This window comes from Podarcis bocagei, assembly GCF_964188305.1.
Source record: "Podarcis bocagei genome assembly, chromosome: 8".
In the NCBI taxonomy this organism is placed as follows: domain Eukaryota; kingdom Metazoa; phylum Chordata; class Lepidosauria; order Squamata; family Lacertidae; genus Podarcis; species Podarcis bocagei.
The window spans coordinates 30,472,498-30,489,074 of record NC_138133.1 but is presented as its reverse complement, the minus strand read 5'-3'; the positions used below and the strand labels follow the sequence as shown (position 1 = coordinate 30,489,074).

At 42.8% G+C, this 16,577-nt stretch overlaps 1 protein-coding gene across 6 annotated transcripts in view; it reads right to left on the bottom strand.

Annotated features, from left to right (window-relative positions):
* Positions 1-15,579, bottom strand: part of LOC308593773 (NXPE family member 3-like) — a 71,709-nt gene extending 56,130 nt beyond the window's left edge. For 3 of the 6 annotated variants that reach the window (XM_081206438.1, XM_081206437.1, XM_081206444.1), the window contains exon 1: positions 11,890-13,355. The gene's annotated coding sequence lies outside the window, so the exon portion shown is untranslated. Of the gene's footprint in view, positions 1-11,889; positions 13,356-13,376; positions 14,019-14,508 lie in introns of those variants that run through there. The other 3 variants (XM_081206440.1, XM_081206439.1, XM_081206442.1) reach the window with 3 other exon arrangements.
* Positions 15,580-16,577: the final 998 nt, after the last annotated feature.

The following is a 16,577-nucleotide window of genomic DNA, read 5'->3' as shown; positions in this document are numbered from 1 at the left end:
GATCATTTAAAATACGGTACTATGGTAACCAGATAAGCTTGTGCACTTAATAATATCTTAATAAACAAATATGAATACCTTGTTAAATATAATATCTGTATCTGATTGGCTTTATACCACACCTATACCCCACAGTAACTAGGTTATTGGGAAGTTAAAGGATCAGAGGAAGTAAAAAAATGAATGGTAGCGGTGGCAGGGGTTTAGGAGAACCACTGGAGCAGGGAGATGGGCTTTGCCATTGTAGAGAAGTAAGTAAAGACACCCCCCCCACGTTCCCCATAAGACTTAGAACACTGGAAGATCAGGGATCTAAATCAGACCCTAGACAGAGAGTTAAGGCTCAACACTTCTGAAGTTATTCTGCTATGGGTGGGTGGCTAGGAGGCAACTTCATGGGTAGGCACAAAAGCAGCCCTTGGCCCTGCAGCCCTTCTGTAACCACGCAGCCCTTAGTGCTAGTAAAAAGTGGGGAGGGCTACTGTGTTACCAAGATCAAAGCCACTTCATTCATATCATATTTCCAGCAATTGGGGGGGGGGGGAGTAAAGTGGGTTTTTAGTGGAGCTTTTTTCTTTCCTTGACTGCATCAGATGCTTAAGATTCGTGACCTAAAATTATACATGGAGAGACTGTACATGGTTCTTTGCATTCTTGTCAGTCCTAAGGGAGTGTAGTGGAATCACATTATGAATTTGAAATCCCTAATGGAACATCTCATCCATTCAGAAATGCAGGGTAATGTTAATTTTATTCTGTGATAGAGTGTATCTTTGCTTTTCATTTTCAGTTAACTTACTAGGCTGGCACCATCTGACCTGTGTGTAGCTGACATCTGTTACAGGGGAGAATATTCATTTTCTGTCATCCCCCACTCTCTTAAAAATTTAAAACGCAAGCCAATTTATTTCAGGCTTAGACATCACTATCACCTGCAGGTGAGTGACATACTACACTTGAAATGTACACAACAATCATATTTATAATACATGAGCCAGAATAAGATCCAATTTTTCCTCCTGTAGCTATGTTAGGTCAGCAGACTATGACAGAGAAGAGTTCGAACAAGAGTGGCTAATAAGAGGAGGCAACCTACATTGCCTCTATGAAAGAAGTGCAGTCACAGGCATACAATATTCACTTCATGCCTCTTTTCCAACTGGATATTGTGACTGCCACTTCAACTAGGCAGAAGATTCCTATATTGCATGAGTCGGCAAACTAAGGCCCGCATGCCGAATCAGGCCCAATTGCCTTCTGGATCCAGCCCACGGACGGTCCGGGAATCGCCATGTGGATCGCCAGCGCCCGCGTTCTTTCCTTCTCCCTCCCTCTCTCTCACATGGCACCAGTGCCTTTTCCCTCCCTCCTCCTGGCTTCTCCCTGCCCTGCCTAGAGGAGGAAGGGGGCTGGGCTTTGTTTGTGCCAGCAGCAGCAGTGCTTGAGCGGCTGCTATTTTAAGCAGCCCCTCTCCGGAGCCCTTTCACGCACTGCTCATCGTCCCCCCGCCGCCAGCCCCTGCCGCTCGCAAGACACAGATAAGCAGCCACTGGGGCTTGTGGTGCTGTTGTGTCATTTTTTCCCCTTCCAAAATATAATCTGGCCCCCCACAAGGTCTGAGGGACAGTGGACCGGCCCCCTGCTGAAAAAGTTTGCTGATATTGGCTCCAGGGGTCTGCTAATGCCTTTCCACAGCAGCTGTTAGAACAGATAGGTAATCTGAGAATGACCTAGCTGACATACAAATACTTATATACCACAATATCATTAAAAAAATATGAAAGTGCAGTAAGACAGATACAATAAAAACTAAAAGCACAGCTTATTGGCTACTATGTAGTCTGACACTGGTCTACTGGAGGAAATGACTGGCATGATGAAGCAAGGAAAGGATTTCTCTCTACAGAAACCTTCTATCAACTTCTTGGTAAGGAGAATACTCTATAGACAGGGTCTAGACCCAATCTTCCATCATGCAGCTCACAAGGGTATTAGTAGTCCACATAAAGCAACAGTGGGAAACCTCTGGCCAGCAAGGCTGTTTTCTCCAAAGCGCATATCTGCTGTCATGTGTAGAGCAGATGAAGACGGTTGTAAAGAAACAAGTGTAAGTCGTAAACTGCACTACGAATTGTTCCTTGGCAAACAAGGATTGCTGTTAAGTGCCAATAACCTGATTAGTGCTGCAGTATCAGCAAATCCTGCTTGGACAGACTGCACTACGGAGTTCCTGAATGGAAACTTTGTAATGCAGCTGAACCTTGCCTAAAGCAGGTCTTCATGTCAGTGCCAATCACCTGATTGATACAGCAAGCTCTGCAAGGAAATGCTTCATTTGCCTATGCAGTATGAAATCAAGCACTACTTACTTTGCTCATGTGGTTTGACTTCATACCATGCAGGCAAAATAGCTCTTTTTTGTTTGTTAATCAAACTGGTCTGCAAAGAAAAGCACTTTACCTGACTTGAAAACATCAGGTGATTGGCAGGAGGCAAGCTCCACCCCCCTGTCAAAGTGGGCTGCAGTGGTTCGGGGATGTCAGAATCCAGACCACTAGATGAATCCAGTTCCCCACCCCTGAAATAAAGGGTTAGGGTCAAGCACAAGAGATAGGGTAAAGCCTATTCTCAATCTCTAACCTCTGATCTTTCAGTCAATCTGGTGCAGAGTGAGAGTGTGTTCCTAGGTCCAGGAGTTAAATTTGCTTTGATTTCTTGAGTAGGCCCTAGATCTGTGGCTGACAGATTTCTTGGGGCTGGGGGAGAGAGAATAGCAATCTCCTAGTTATGGAAAATATGCTATAGCTGGATCAGATTTTGCAGCTCATGGCACACAAAAATTAAACTGAAATCTAAAGACTCTTCTTCAAGCTGAAATAATAAGGCTCTTACTAAAAAGATATGTTGGCAGGAGTGAACTTACCAAATGCTTACTTCAAAAAATATCAGCATGTTATTTGCTGCAATGGACCTTACTGCTAAATATTTTTTAAAAAAAATAATTTAAAAATTTAAAAATATTAAAGAGACAGAAAAATCATGTTTGGCAAAAATGAATTGTTCTCAAGAAAATGTGTAAACAAATGTTTGTTCTGAATTCTTCAAACTACCTTTAATAACAAACAGCTGAACACAGCATGTTACCAACTCTCGAATCTCGAATGTCCAAAACCTACTCCTAGGACAGCAGGCTGCAGAACACCTATAGCTTGGATGGTAACCAGAAGCAGTGAGGAAGAATAGTATGAGGAATAAACAGAGCAGGTACCTTGGAAAAGTAGTGGGTAGGTTCAGACTACCTTGGCCTTTTCAAGCCAACACAACCTTCTGCAAAACCCCATTTTGCATTGTGTCCATTAACACAATGCCCAAGACATACTGAGACAGTATCAGGTTTCCCATTACCTGAACTGCATCACCATTTAAAGCCCATGGAACCCAATTTTTCCCTTTTTTGAGATCTAGGGAAAAGAAAAAGGCTTGCATCTAGGAATGCATCTGAGGGGGCCAAATCCACTTGCCTAATACTGGCTCAGCTGTGCCACAGTCTGAGCTCATTTACTTGGAAGCCACTTAATAACTTAACAGGAAGCTGAGGCTGGGGTGTTATTTTTGGGAGAAAACTGGCACCCGACACCAGTAACCCCAATGTCAGCGGTGGAAGCAGCCCCCCCCTCCATTCCAATTATGTCTCTGAAAACAGCTTGCTACAAAACTGAACAAGTTGCATTCATTTCTGTATCAGAAAATTACAAATGGAGTCATCACCCTAATGGCTCAGGTTCTTCCTCTTTCTTGCAGGAGCGGAAGAGGTCTTTTTCCACTCTCACAGGTTTTGATGATAGAATAAATATGTACTGCTTGTAGATGTAGCCAAAGGCCATTGCATACAATACTAAATAACAGCAGCTGTATAAGCATAACATACGAGCTATAAAGCTTCCCAATTTTCATCTAATGTACAGAGGATAGCTAAAATAAATCCTTAATAATAACTTCTGCAGGTTCATCTCTACTTTATTCCAATTAATAAATCACCTTTACAGCCCACCAAGTTTATTTAAAAAACAAAAAATAAAAACATTGAGATCTTTGCTGTAGTTGCAAATAATGCAAATTAGTAAGGCATGTATTCATACTCATCTGAGAGTAAATATCATGTATTGACCATACAATGTATTGGGATATGTAGAATAGCAATTTCTTTCTGGGACAGGTCACAAGTGCTAAGCGCAAAGGTCTCCAGTAATAGCATCTCTTGCCTTTCTGCTGCTATGCAGCACCTTTCAATCAGCGCTGTTGTTATATAATAATAATAATAATAATAATAATAATAATAATAATAATTTAGTATTTATACCCCGCCCATCTGGCTGAGTTTTCCCAGCCACTCTGGGTGGCTTCCAATCGAGTGTTAAAAACAATACAGGCAAGAAGACCTCAAGCCAACTCTCATTCTCTCCCCACTTCTCCCCTCAGGCAGGTCAATAGCCACTTAGCACAGCTTCTCCCACTCCTGAAAAAAGAAGGCTGGTGGTAGTTTTCAAGAGCCAATAGCAAGCTTCAAGATTCTACTGCCCACTCAGCCATTTGGTATCAAATGTCAATATGAGGTGGTGTCAATAAAAAACCAACACTCCTACCAATAATAAAAATATTGCTGGAGGTTGCCTGAATGAAATATTCTGAGTTGCTCAGTGTTTTAAGTGCAAGAAGAGCCCTGCTGGATCAGACCAAGGGCCCATCTAGTCACAGTGGCCAATGAGATGCCCATGGGAAACCTTCAAGCTGGACCAAAGCATGACAGTGCTCTCTCCACCTGTTTGACTCCCAGCAACTACTATTCAGAGGTATGTTGCCTCCAACAGTAGTTGGGAGAACCTGGCTGTGAACATGCGGCTCAGCTTCTGTATTATGCATTTGAAGGTTTTGTAGAATGGTGCCCTTCCACTTTATGGCTTCTACATCACTTGCAGGCAGCAGTCACCTTCCTGGATGAGGAAATGTCAAGCTAACCTTATTACTACATGTGAGAGGCATTCATTTGAAAACAGAGTAAAGTATGGTGTATTCAAAGGCTACAAGCTGCAATGATTTGTGATTAATATGTATCAAGCCAACTGAAGTGAATTCCAATATAAATTTCCCTCTTGTATAATATTTTGCTGTCAAATGATTTATAATACCAAACTTACAGCAACAATAACAGAAGAGAACAGAAAGGCTGTGCTAAGCATACTACAGATCTGTATCATATAAAAACAAACCAGGCTGTTATAAATGTCCTGCTTATCTAATAAATGATACATTTTGAGCATTACAAAATATGGGGTGGGGAAAATGCAAAGAAGTCACAAAAGGAAGCAGCAAGCATTGTAACTGTGGGTAACTTAGAGCTTATCTGTAATGTAGTTAGAGAGAACAATGGTCAATATCCTGTCTGTGTCATTACATAAGAAAGGCAAATTGTTACACATATTACAGTGGTACCTCGGTTTAAAAACAGCCCTGTTTATGAACTATTTGGTTTACGAACTCTGCAAAACCGGAAGTAGTGTCCCAGTTTGCGAACTTTACCTTGTTCTAAGAACAGAATCCGAAAGCTGGAAGGGCACCGGCGGCGGGAGGCCTCATTAGAGAAAGCACCTTGGTTGAAGAACGGTTTTGGTTTAAGAACGGACTTCCGGAATGGATTAAGTTCATAAACCGAGGTTCCACTGTAGTTGAATCTATGTGGGATGAATTTTAATACTTAAATTTTAATAACTTAAAGCAGGCAGATTTACTTTCAGACACTCAAAAGTTAATTTTGCAGTTTGCCTGCTTGCATGGGTTTGAACACATGTGACAAAGCCAAAGTAGCCCAGGATGATGTCACTTGGGCATGTGACTAAAGTGTCAGGTGTGCATAGGAAATAAATGTTCCCTGGCACAATTTTTCACCCTTGGAATAATTATGCCTTTGTGATCTGTGATTTATGCATTGTGAAGGGCATTATTTATTTACTTTGTTACTTTTTGTGCTTATGCTGATGTCCCATTTATACCTTGTTCTTGTTCTGAACATAATATGCTTAGTGTTAAGTTTTAGACTTATTATAAGTTATTGTAAGTTTAAATTAAGTCTGCTGCAACTGGTTTTCTTATGGACAGTGCCAATCCTGAATGTATTGGATTTGTGACCATTATGCTCATTTGCCTTCAGTAACAGTAAAGCTCCCTGCAGGATGAAATACAATTGCCTCTGACCTCCAACAGTTCTGGTATGGCCCCAGTACCCAGCAGTCTTCAGGGGCATTAAATGATACTACAGTACCTCTGCAATATTTTGCTCTATAATATATTTGCACTAGTCCACTGTTATGCTGACGATGGACTGTGCATGGTCCAGGTTGAGGGAAGCATCAGACAGGCACGCAGGTTGAGCAAGTGGGATAGTGGGGTGAGCAACTGGGGCTTTTGCCGGTAGGGCAAGCAAGAAGAGTGGCGGGGGCAGAGCAGATGAACAAGAGAGGTGGTGAAGTGGCAGAGTGGGTGAGCAGCAAGGGCAGTGGGTGAGCAGGTTGGGTTCTGGTGGAGGGTGTTGAAGAAGCCAAGTGAGCTGCGGTTGTCATGGTGGGTGGGTTGAGAGAGAGGGATGGCCCACTTGTGCACAGCAGCACATACAGGGGCATAGCTGGTGAGTAAGCTGGGCTTCTGGTGGTGCCGCGGGTTCAACAAGAGTGTAGATGAGCTATGGAGATTGCCAGAGTGGTGCATGCTCTAGTTACCTCTCACTTGGACTACTGCAATGCACTCTATGTGGGGCTAGCTTTGAAGGTGACCCAGAAACTACAACTAATCCAGAATGCAGCAGCTAGACTGGTGACTGGGAGCGACCACCAAGACCATATAACACCGGTCTTGAAAGACCTATACTGGCTCCCAGTACGTTTCCAAGCACAATTCAAAGTGTTGGTGCTGACTTTTAAAGCCCTAAACAGTCACGGTCCAGTATACCTGAAGGAGCGTCTCCACCTCCATTGTTCTGCCCAGACACTGAGGTCCAACACCGAGGGCCTTCTGGTGGTTCCCTCACTGCAAGTAGCAAAGTTACAGGGAACCAGGCAGAGGGCCTTCTCAGTTGTGGCTCCCGCCCTGTGGAACGCCCTCCCACCAGATGTCAAAGAGAAAAATAACTACCAAACTTTTAGAAGACATCTGAAGGCAGCGCTGTTTAGGGAAGCTTTTAATGTTTAATAGGTTATTGTATTTTAGTGTTTTGTTGGAAGCCGCTTGGAGTGGCTGGGGAAACCCAGCCAAATTGGCGGGGTATACATAATAAATTATTATTATTATTATTATTATTATTATTATTATTATTATTATTATTATTGGGGAGGGACTCAGGGGAGGGGAGGGGGACTTCGGCAAGGAGCAAGGGCCTTTCGGAGGAATAAGAGGTGCTGTGCGGAAGTTGGTGAGTGAAGTTAGAAGGGGCGTCAGCCCATAGTTGTTGTATACTGAAACAGGTGGTGGAAGCAAACCAGGAACTAGAAACAATATTGGAGTTACCAGCATTAATCCAGCCCTTCTGTCTGCTGAAAGGCATTATGGCTTCATAAAAGCATGGTGGGAGGAAGCCAGTGAGGTGGGGTGGACATTTTCCCAGTGCTTTATTTTTTCCACAGGGGGAAAAAAATCTGTTTCCTAAGTTCATAAGTAACAATGAATGGATGCCAAATGCAAATATAATGGCAAGCTTGGCAGTTTCCATGTGTTTAGGTTTATTCTACCAAACCAACCACTATGCTGTGAAGTAGAGGGCCTCCTTCAGATACTGCCTCATCAGGACATCCATGCTGTACTTAGGAACTGAGCCTTTGGCATGGTGGCACCTAATTCCTACTTCAAATTCCTTCCCAGTACATATCAGACAGGCACCATCTTTGTTGTTCTTTCAAGACCTAATTGAAGACCTTTCTTCAAAAATAAGCTTTTCAATTGAGATCTTTACCCTAGTCTTTATTTGCACTAGACCTGAAAAGGTTTTTACATAATGAAAGTGGTTTTAATTGTTCTTATAAATGAAATAGTGTACTTGTTTTATTGCTGATGGTTTTATTGTGAAATAACTTTGAGATACTTTATGGGACATTATTCATAAGTGGAATTAATTAATTAATTTACAGGTAAAATTAAATGTGCTAAATTAGATAATTCTTTATGACACCAGAAAATGTTCCAATACAACCAGAAAATTATCCTAAGATTTATTTTCTGTGTTTTTAGTGATTCCTGTTTTTATCTGTAAGTAGACTTGAGTCCCATCAAGGAAAAAGTCAGAGTATAAATAAATTAATAATGATAATGATAATGATAGATCACCTCTACCTCTTTCCCTTTATGCAGATGTATGCCAATAAACCAGAAGAAAACAAAACAATTTTGAAAAAGGAAAAGTGTTAAGTCCTTCATAACATGCTATATCTGAATATTTTTACTCAAACGTATTTTCTGCTGTGTTCAGTGGGCTTACCCCTGAAAATGTGTAAATAGACGTACAGTGGTACCTCGGGTTAAATACTTAATTCGTTCCGGAGGTCCGTTCTTAACCTAAAACTGTTCTTAACATGAAGCACCACTTTAGCTAATGGAGCCTCCGCGCCGCCGGAGCACAATTTCTGTTCTCATCCTGAAGCAAACTTCTTAACCAGAGGTAATATTTCTGGGTTAGCGGAGTCTGTAACCTGAAGCGTATGTAACCTGAAGTGTATGTAACCCGAGGTACCACTGTATAGCCTAAATTCAGCAGTTTACTGAACAGACTTTCCTTTTGTGTTTCTCATTGTCACCAAGCACTGTTATCAATATAATGAGTTTAGCAAAATATATGTTATGCCTTGTGGTTTATTAAAACACACCAGGATTCAAATGCATCCATTAAATCCTCAACCTTCTTTATAAAAATAGCTTACAGGGAAAGTGTAATAATACACCTTTTGAAATGATTAACCGTAACATAAGCTCAAATGCAAATATGTGCAAATAAAGGAACTTGGAATGTATTGATGGCTTCAAGGCATTTTTAAAGACAATTTCCTGATTTATAGGTTGCAAAAGAGGCCTGCTTAGTACATCACTGACAAAAACCGGTTTACCCTAGCTTTCATGTCGTACCTTAGAAATGGATTAGTCATTTCACTCATTTGGTGTTTGTTGAAAGCAGGCCCCTCTAAAAAGGGACTAAAGTGTTCTGAGCACAGTCAAATAGTTTGACTTGGTTATTACTAAAGTGCAAGACTAAGGAGGAATATATACAAACGTTTGACTTTTCTACTCTAAGTGCATTTTTAAGTCCTGAGGCATTTGACCACCGCCTACTGTACTACATGTCAATGTCATTTTGAAAAATATTTGCATAACTGAAGGATGGGAGCAAGGAAAATGCTCATATAGAAAGCATTAGACAACCATCTCTCTTAAAGTCACACATGAGCAGAGAGTGTTACGTACTCACAGGCTGAGAAGGTAGTTCTATTGTATACATGCCTTTAAAATAATTAAAAACTGGACTTCCGGGTTGGCGCGATCAGCTAATGGCGGATTCCCTCCGAGCTCCGGAGGGAATCGGCTCGGTGGAAGAGGGGTCCTGCCGCCGCGGCGACGCGGGGACCCTCAGAAACCACAGGCGCGGATGCCTGTGGACCTGGTGACTCGGCAGGCACCATTTGCGCCCCCTCCGACTTGCAAAGAAGCCTTTTTAAAGGCTTCGGAGCGGGTGGCGGAGAGCGGCGTGGTGCTGTGAGTAGACCGCTTCTTCCACGGAGTGAAGCCGCAAGCCATGGCTGGAGAGCGCTGACTTCTTTCCTTGATCATTTGGACTACAAAAAGTAACAACCCGTGAGTAATACGGAAATTGGAATTAAAAATCCTTTTTAATTGAATTCGGTACGACCGGGCGAGGTGCCAAAAGGAAGTCCGCCTCCCCCCCCTTTGCAGACAATTTAAAGCAAGAATTAGATAACTAAGGTTGAGAGACTGTTTTCCTCTCTTCGAGATAAAAATCTTTAATTTCACGACTTGGATATACAATTTATTACTGGAGGATTAGAACTGAACGACAGAGTTGAAGTGTAACCCCCCCCCCCCCCGGAACTGGGAGCGATCCGCGAGAGAGCCTGCAGAAGATATTTACAGAGTTTGACAGCTGTCAAATGAGCTGTCAAAGTCAGGAAATTCTATTTGTTGCTACCTTGGCCGGTTATTTTTGTTACATTGGACTGTGAGCTTTTGAAAAAGGAGAGAAAATAAGAACAAAATAACCTGATTGCTGGAGAAAGAATACTTAGTAACCAGAATCCCTCTAGAGGGGGTTCTGAGATATTACAATGGCTACAGATGGAAAATTACAGGCAGAACTGGATAGGGTGTTTGATTTCCTGGGAAAGCTGCAAGAGCAGAGTGATGTTATGGCGGCAAATCTTATAACCTTGAATCTTAAAGTAAACAATTCTGTTGAAAAGGACTTGACACAAGAAAAATCTGCAGCTGGAAAGGAAAATACATGTGCTGTTTTGGAAGAATGCGAAGGAGGAGCTGAAACGCCACAAGTGGAAAAGAACAACCAGAGGCCTGTTGAATTGGAATGTAAGGAAAGCAAGGTTTGGATGAAGAAAATTTGGTTTGAAATGGAGAATGAGGACTGGGGATTTTTCCCTATAGGGAGTCCGGAAGATCTATGGATTACAAATTTGATCAAGGTGAAAACTGGAATGTCTGGGACATTTGGGACACTTGGACTTAGAAAGAGTAAGAAGCAGGATCTGGACTCTTTTTTCGAATATGGTGGGCTGGTTGGAAAAAATATAGACCCTAGTGGGTCAAAGATGCTCCGAGACCTGATGTTCAACATAAAGGACTGTCAACAAAACCGGCTGAAAGGGACTGAGAGAGATTTAAGAGCCTCGGACGTGGTAGATCCAGGCTGAGAGCTGATAGACTAATGGACAATTTTTGGGGATCGAAACCGGGGGGAGGGGGGAGTTGTGGAATCCAAAGGGGTATAATTATATGTTTTACTTGATAGGTTGTCTTGTAATTATTTTAATAATTGGGAACCTCGTGAAAGGGAATTTGGGTCGACCTTAGAAAAAGGGCGAATTTTAAAAGGAGGTTTAGAAGTTTAAAATTAGCTAATTAAGATGAATTAAGTAAAATATTAATAAGGGATAATTGGGGTACGAAGAACTTGCTGAGCTAAATTTTGAAATTGGGATACAAGAAGGGGAGGTGGGGGAAGTCCGGGACAGTGGTTAAGAAAATAAGGTTTTAAAAATTATATGTGTTATTTGTATGTCTATGTTTTTGTGTTTGTCTTAAAAATTGAGAAAATCCTAATAAAATTTTATTTAAAAAAAATAAAATAATTAAAAACTACATCAATATTACAGACGGGATTTTGCAGGGGCCCATTTTGAGAAAACGTGGGTGGTAGCTGTCACAAAATGGCTGCCATGGTGGAGACCCAGCCAGTCACAAAATGGCTGTCCCGGGGGGGGGGGGGAGCGGCGAACAATCACAGTATTTAATATTGCAGCAAAGCATCCATTATACAAAATGCAAACTGGTGAGACTAAGCAATAAATATATTGCCCAAGAGATGTGGTATATGAACCTCCAAACACAAGGCCACTCATTTGAACCCCATTTGCTGCTCAAACACACCTATTTTACCGAAGACAAGCCAATTAATTCCCCCCAATTCATCTCTAAATAAAAATTACAAGCCAATTAATTTCCCCAATTCATCTCTAAATAAAAGTAATGCTACATACACACATACACGCTTTCCCTCTCAGGATTAAAACCTCTGGGCCCTCCATTTTTCTCCCCACCTCCATTTCCTACCTTGGTTCCACAGAGGCACTGCCATTCATTTACTATCTTTCCTCTTAGCCCATCTGCCGGTCTCTTTGTTGGCTGTGTCCAGTGTGAACTGTTTCCACTCTTCTTTTTTCTGCATCTGCTGGTCAGTCAAGAGCCTGGCACTGAGGGGTACAGAGAGCCTCGTGGGGTATGCAGCCAAGTCTGACTACGTGGTTGGGCTGGGCTTTTGCTCTTCCTCCTGCCTGCCATCACTTCTTCTTGTCGCTCATCTTGTGGTGCCAAAAGGACATTAGCACCTATATTATGGAGCTTGTTTCGTGATTTTCCCCATTAGGTTTTATGGGGCTCAAGTTACCTGAATTCAGGGAAGGGTTGTTTGTTCATTGAAAGCATCTTATACCTATTGTCAGCTGGGAAAACTTTTTACACACACACACACACACACAATCTGCCCTTGGACTTAAAATCTGAAATGACACAACAGAAAAAGGAACAGGGAAAGTAGAGGAAAGCTCAGGCATCAAACTTGATTTTCAGTGACCAGCTTGGATGGAAATGAGCAGCTCACAGTTCAAAAAGCAGGTCTTGGCAGCCTTTCAAGAATACCCTAGTGACCCAGATGTCCTGGAAATGGCTGTAAATGCAGCCGATAAGTTGCTGTTTTTACAGTGTGAGGCCTTGGCCTTTGGGGGCTAGCTGTAATCATCCACTGCCTTGTCAGTCCCATCATGGCAGGTAGGTCTCACAAAGGTGCTGTTGATACCATTGCCTCAGAGCATCTGGTCCTGCTGTTCCTCCTTACAGGACAGGTGGGGCGGATGATCTTTGTGAGGGGAAGCAGAGGCTAAGCCCAGCTGCTGAGAGAAGTACTGAGGGAACCTGGACATTCCTCTGTGTCTCGTGTTTCTGAGAGTTAGCAACAAAGCTGTGGGCTCTTCATATTTGAAGCCTTCGGTGTAAAAGGCCTATGACAACCATACTCAGTGCTCCCATTAAAAGGGCCCTGTCTGGTTGGCAAAATCCTATAGAGTTGATTGTTATCTGCTCTAAGAGATTCTGTAGAGCTGTAACATTATGAGGCAGGGATGGTGGGCTCAGAAACTGGCAGATGCCCGCTGCATTATATTTTCTTTGAACCTTCTAAATAATTGGTGGGTCCTCTGTGGTGACAATGAAACAACTCTGCAGTGCTATTTTTCTGGAAAAAGAGGTGCCACAACTTGCCATGAACGCCTCCCTTATTCTCTTATAACAGCCATGGCACCCATGTGAGATGTGCCAGAACTGAGTTCCGGTGAGTTCTGGCTGAAAAAAAGGCCCTGCAACTCTGCATGTGATTTATGAGACACTAAGTCAGGGGTTGACAAAAATTTTTAGTCGTGGGCCGATCCACTGTCCCTCAGACCTTGTGGCGGGCTGGAGAAGCGGCACTGGGGGGGGGGACTGGAAGAAGAGGCGAGGGGGGCAAGTAGTCCTCCCCCCACCCCATCCCCAACTGCTGTGCTTACCTTCCCAGGGGCTGCCACCACCACCGCTGCTTCTGCTTCTTGTGGGTAGGCATAGCGAGCTCGTCTGCTCTGCTCTCTGGCCCACAGGAGCGCCAGGGCGGCGGCAGAAGGAAGATGAGCAGCATGAAAGGGCTGGCTCTGGAGAGGGGCTGCTTAAAATGGCGCTCAACCCAGCCCCCTTCCTTCTCTAGGCAGGGCGGGGAGAAGCCAGGAGGAGGGAGGGAGGAGGCGCCGCCACAGTATGTGTGAGGGAGAGGTGGGGGAAATGGAATGGCACAGAAAAAAATATGGCGCAGCCCAAACAAACATAATCCCCACATTGATCCACAGACAGTCTGCAGGCCAGATCCTGAAGGCAATTGGGCCTGATCCAGCCCGCAGACCTCAGTTTGCTGACCGCTGCACTAAGTAATGGTGGGAGTGCCCCCACAAGAAAAAGGGTTTCCAGGTAGACTTGGCCATAATGTTTGTTGCTAGACATTAAGAAGCCCTGCTTTATGCTTGGAGATTGCACCTTAGAAATGCATCCTGTGCTAGTAGCAGCAAACTTATATCTTTAATTGTGTTTCTTCCACAGTGGCATATAAATTGAGGGATTGGGGTGCACAGTATGGAGAGCCAATTCCCCCCCCAAAGGTAACACAGCCAGTGGCGGGGCTGCATGCTTCACTGCTGGGGGCTGAGAGCAGGCAGAGGTGTGGCTGGTGCCCCAGGGGGCGTGGTGTGCATCCTGGGGGGGCGTGGCACACTACCCATGGGGGCGTGGTGTGCATCCTGGGGGTGTGGTACGCTGCCCGCAAGGGCGTGGCACGTGTTCTGGGGGCGTGGCGCCCAGTGCATGGGGGAGTGCGTAGCGAGTGTTGGGGGGCACCGTGATGGCACCCTACCGGAATTGTGGTGCTGGGGGCGGCCCGCTGCCTCCGCACCCCCGTTCCTCCACCAGTGAACACAGCATTGTGTTAGAATAAATGTAAAAGTGACTTCGAAATTATTTTGAGCTGCATATTCTAGCTCTGGAGAAGTAGCCCTCAGTAGGAAGGGTAGTGAGCTTCTGCTTATGATGGAAATGAAACCAGGCCCTTTTCAAGCCAAGAAAGTTAGTGCTTGTCAACAGCATCCAATACAAGCTTACCCAACAGTGTCAGACACTCTGCCCTCTCCCTGCAAGGTCTTAGGATTGTTTCATACTCCTAGTTCAGAGCTTTCCAAACTGTGTGTTGCAACACATTAGTGTGTTGCCTGCAGTGTGTAGGTGTGTCACGCAAATACTCCCTACGCTCCTCCTGGGGCTGGGAAGGGGTTAGTTTAACCTCCGTTTTGCTAGTAAAACTGAATTACTGTGTTGCAAAATGATGCATGTCTAAAAAGTGTGTCACCAACCTGAAAAATTTGGAAAGCTCTGTCCCAGTTGAACGAACTGCAGGTTTGGGCAGGGCGGAGTGGGAGACTCTTGTTTTAAGATGACCTTAGTTGTTGTTTTTTTGTAATTGGCACCACTAGGTGGCGGTTGCAAGCAACAATGACTGAGGATAATATAGCACAGTCCCCCACAGTAACCAAGGTAATAAAAAAGGTTCCCCACAATCTGCAGAATCTATCATATGCAGGATGAGAGGATGGAATTGCATATAGATTGCAGGAGAAAATGAAAATAGGCAGAGACGGAAGCTCTTTTTTTGCTGTAGTACAGTATTTTGAAATAAACTTCCAGAGGGGTAATATATCAAAAGAAACAAGGGAAAATGTGGCAAATATATAAGCTAGAGTCCACTTGATCAGATGCATAAAGTATAATCATTGACAGGTAAAGGTGTATGTATGTATGTGTGTATGTATGCATGCTGTGATATATTTTTATGATACAGTGGTAAATATTTTTTATAAATAAATATTGTAATAGGTGAAGGGCAAGAAAATGCAAAAGTGTAGCCTGTGACCATTCAAATCAGAGCTGAAATGTGTGAAAAATAAGCAGTAACTTTTATGAAAAGTTACTACAGGGGTAATAAATTAGGGTTGCCACATTTCAAAAAGTGAAAATCCGGATACAAAAGTTTTGGGTTTGTTTTTTGTTTGTTTTTGGGCAAAGTTGTTGAGCTTTCTTAAATGAAATGAACACAAAATCTACACTACTGACATGGGCTGGCATACATCCGGAGATTCCCAGACATTTAAGTGATTTCCACCCAGATGCTGCTAACGAGGGCTGAATGTCTAGGAAATTCCATATGTATGGCAACCCTAACAAATGATAAAAATCATGCTAGCATTGCTAAGCTAATACCTGCAATGGGACGGGAAACAATTGTCTCTATTCAGACAAAAATACATAGAATCAAGCATCACTATTGGTTCTCATGCAGCAACTGCATGCTGGAGTCTCCGAAGAAAATGGCCAATGTCCTTGGAGAGTAAAATGTTATCCTAGTGTTTTCTGATAAGTTTTATGTCATCTCTTCTTTTGCATTGCAGAGAGACTAGCATGTTTGTCTTGTGCAGAAAAAGCAGAAAGGCATTAGTAGTAGACAGCAGTATATACCACATTGCAAGATTAAGTACCAAATTACCAATATACCACTCTTTATTTTGCCTCTCCTGGATTAACAGAACTGTTGGTAAAACATGACGTTGGACAGTTTATCTGCGTTTTCCATTTAGTGTTTTCTTAAGCAACAAATGTGCACAGTATAGCCAAGCTTACTTGCAGTTCCAAAGATCTAACAAAGATCTTACACCCCTGATTGGAACACCTTGATTAGTTTTTTTAGTACACAGTAAAATCTTGTGAGAGTGATGCAACCCATCACTTAGATTTCATCAAAGTATATTCTAAGAAAAATTGAGCTAAGTATGCTTCCTATCTTAATGGGGTGCGTGCATTATAGGAGTACCATACAGCTACTCCCATGTAATAAATAAAATAAAATAAAATAATAAATAATAATAATTTTATGTATACCCTGCCCATCTGGCTGGGTTTCCCCAGCCAATCTGGGCAGCTTCCAGCACATATAAAAACATAATAAAATGTCAAACAGTAAAAGCTGTATGCTAGTTGTTCTTATTATAAAGTGTTTTACAGCATGATGCTGTTGCAATTACTATTCATATTAAGGATGGTCCTATTTATCTGATAAATATATATGGTTTATTACATGCCATATTTTAGATCACAGTCAGTATAATTGCTGTTACTTTATT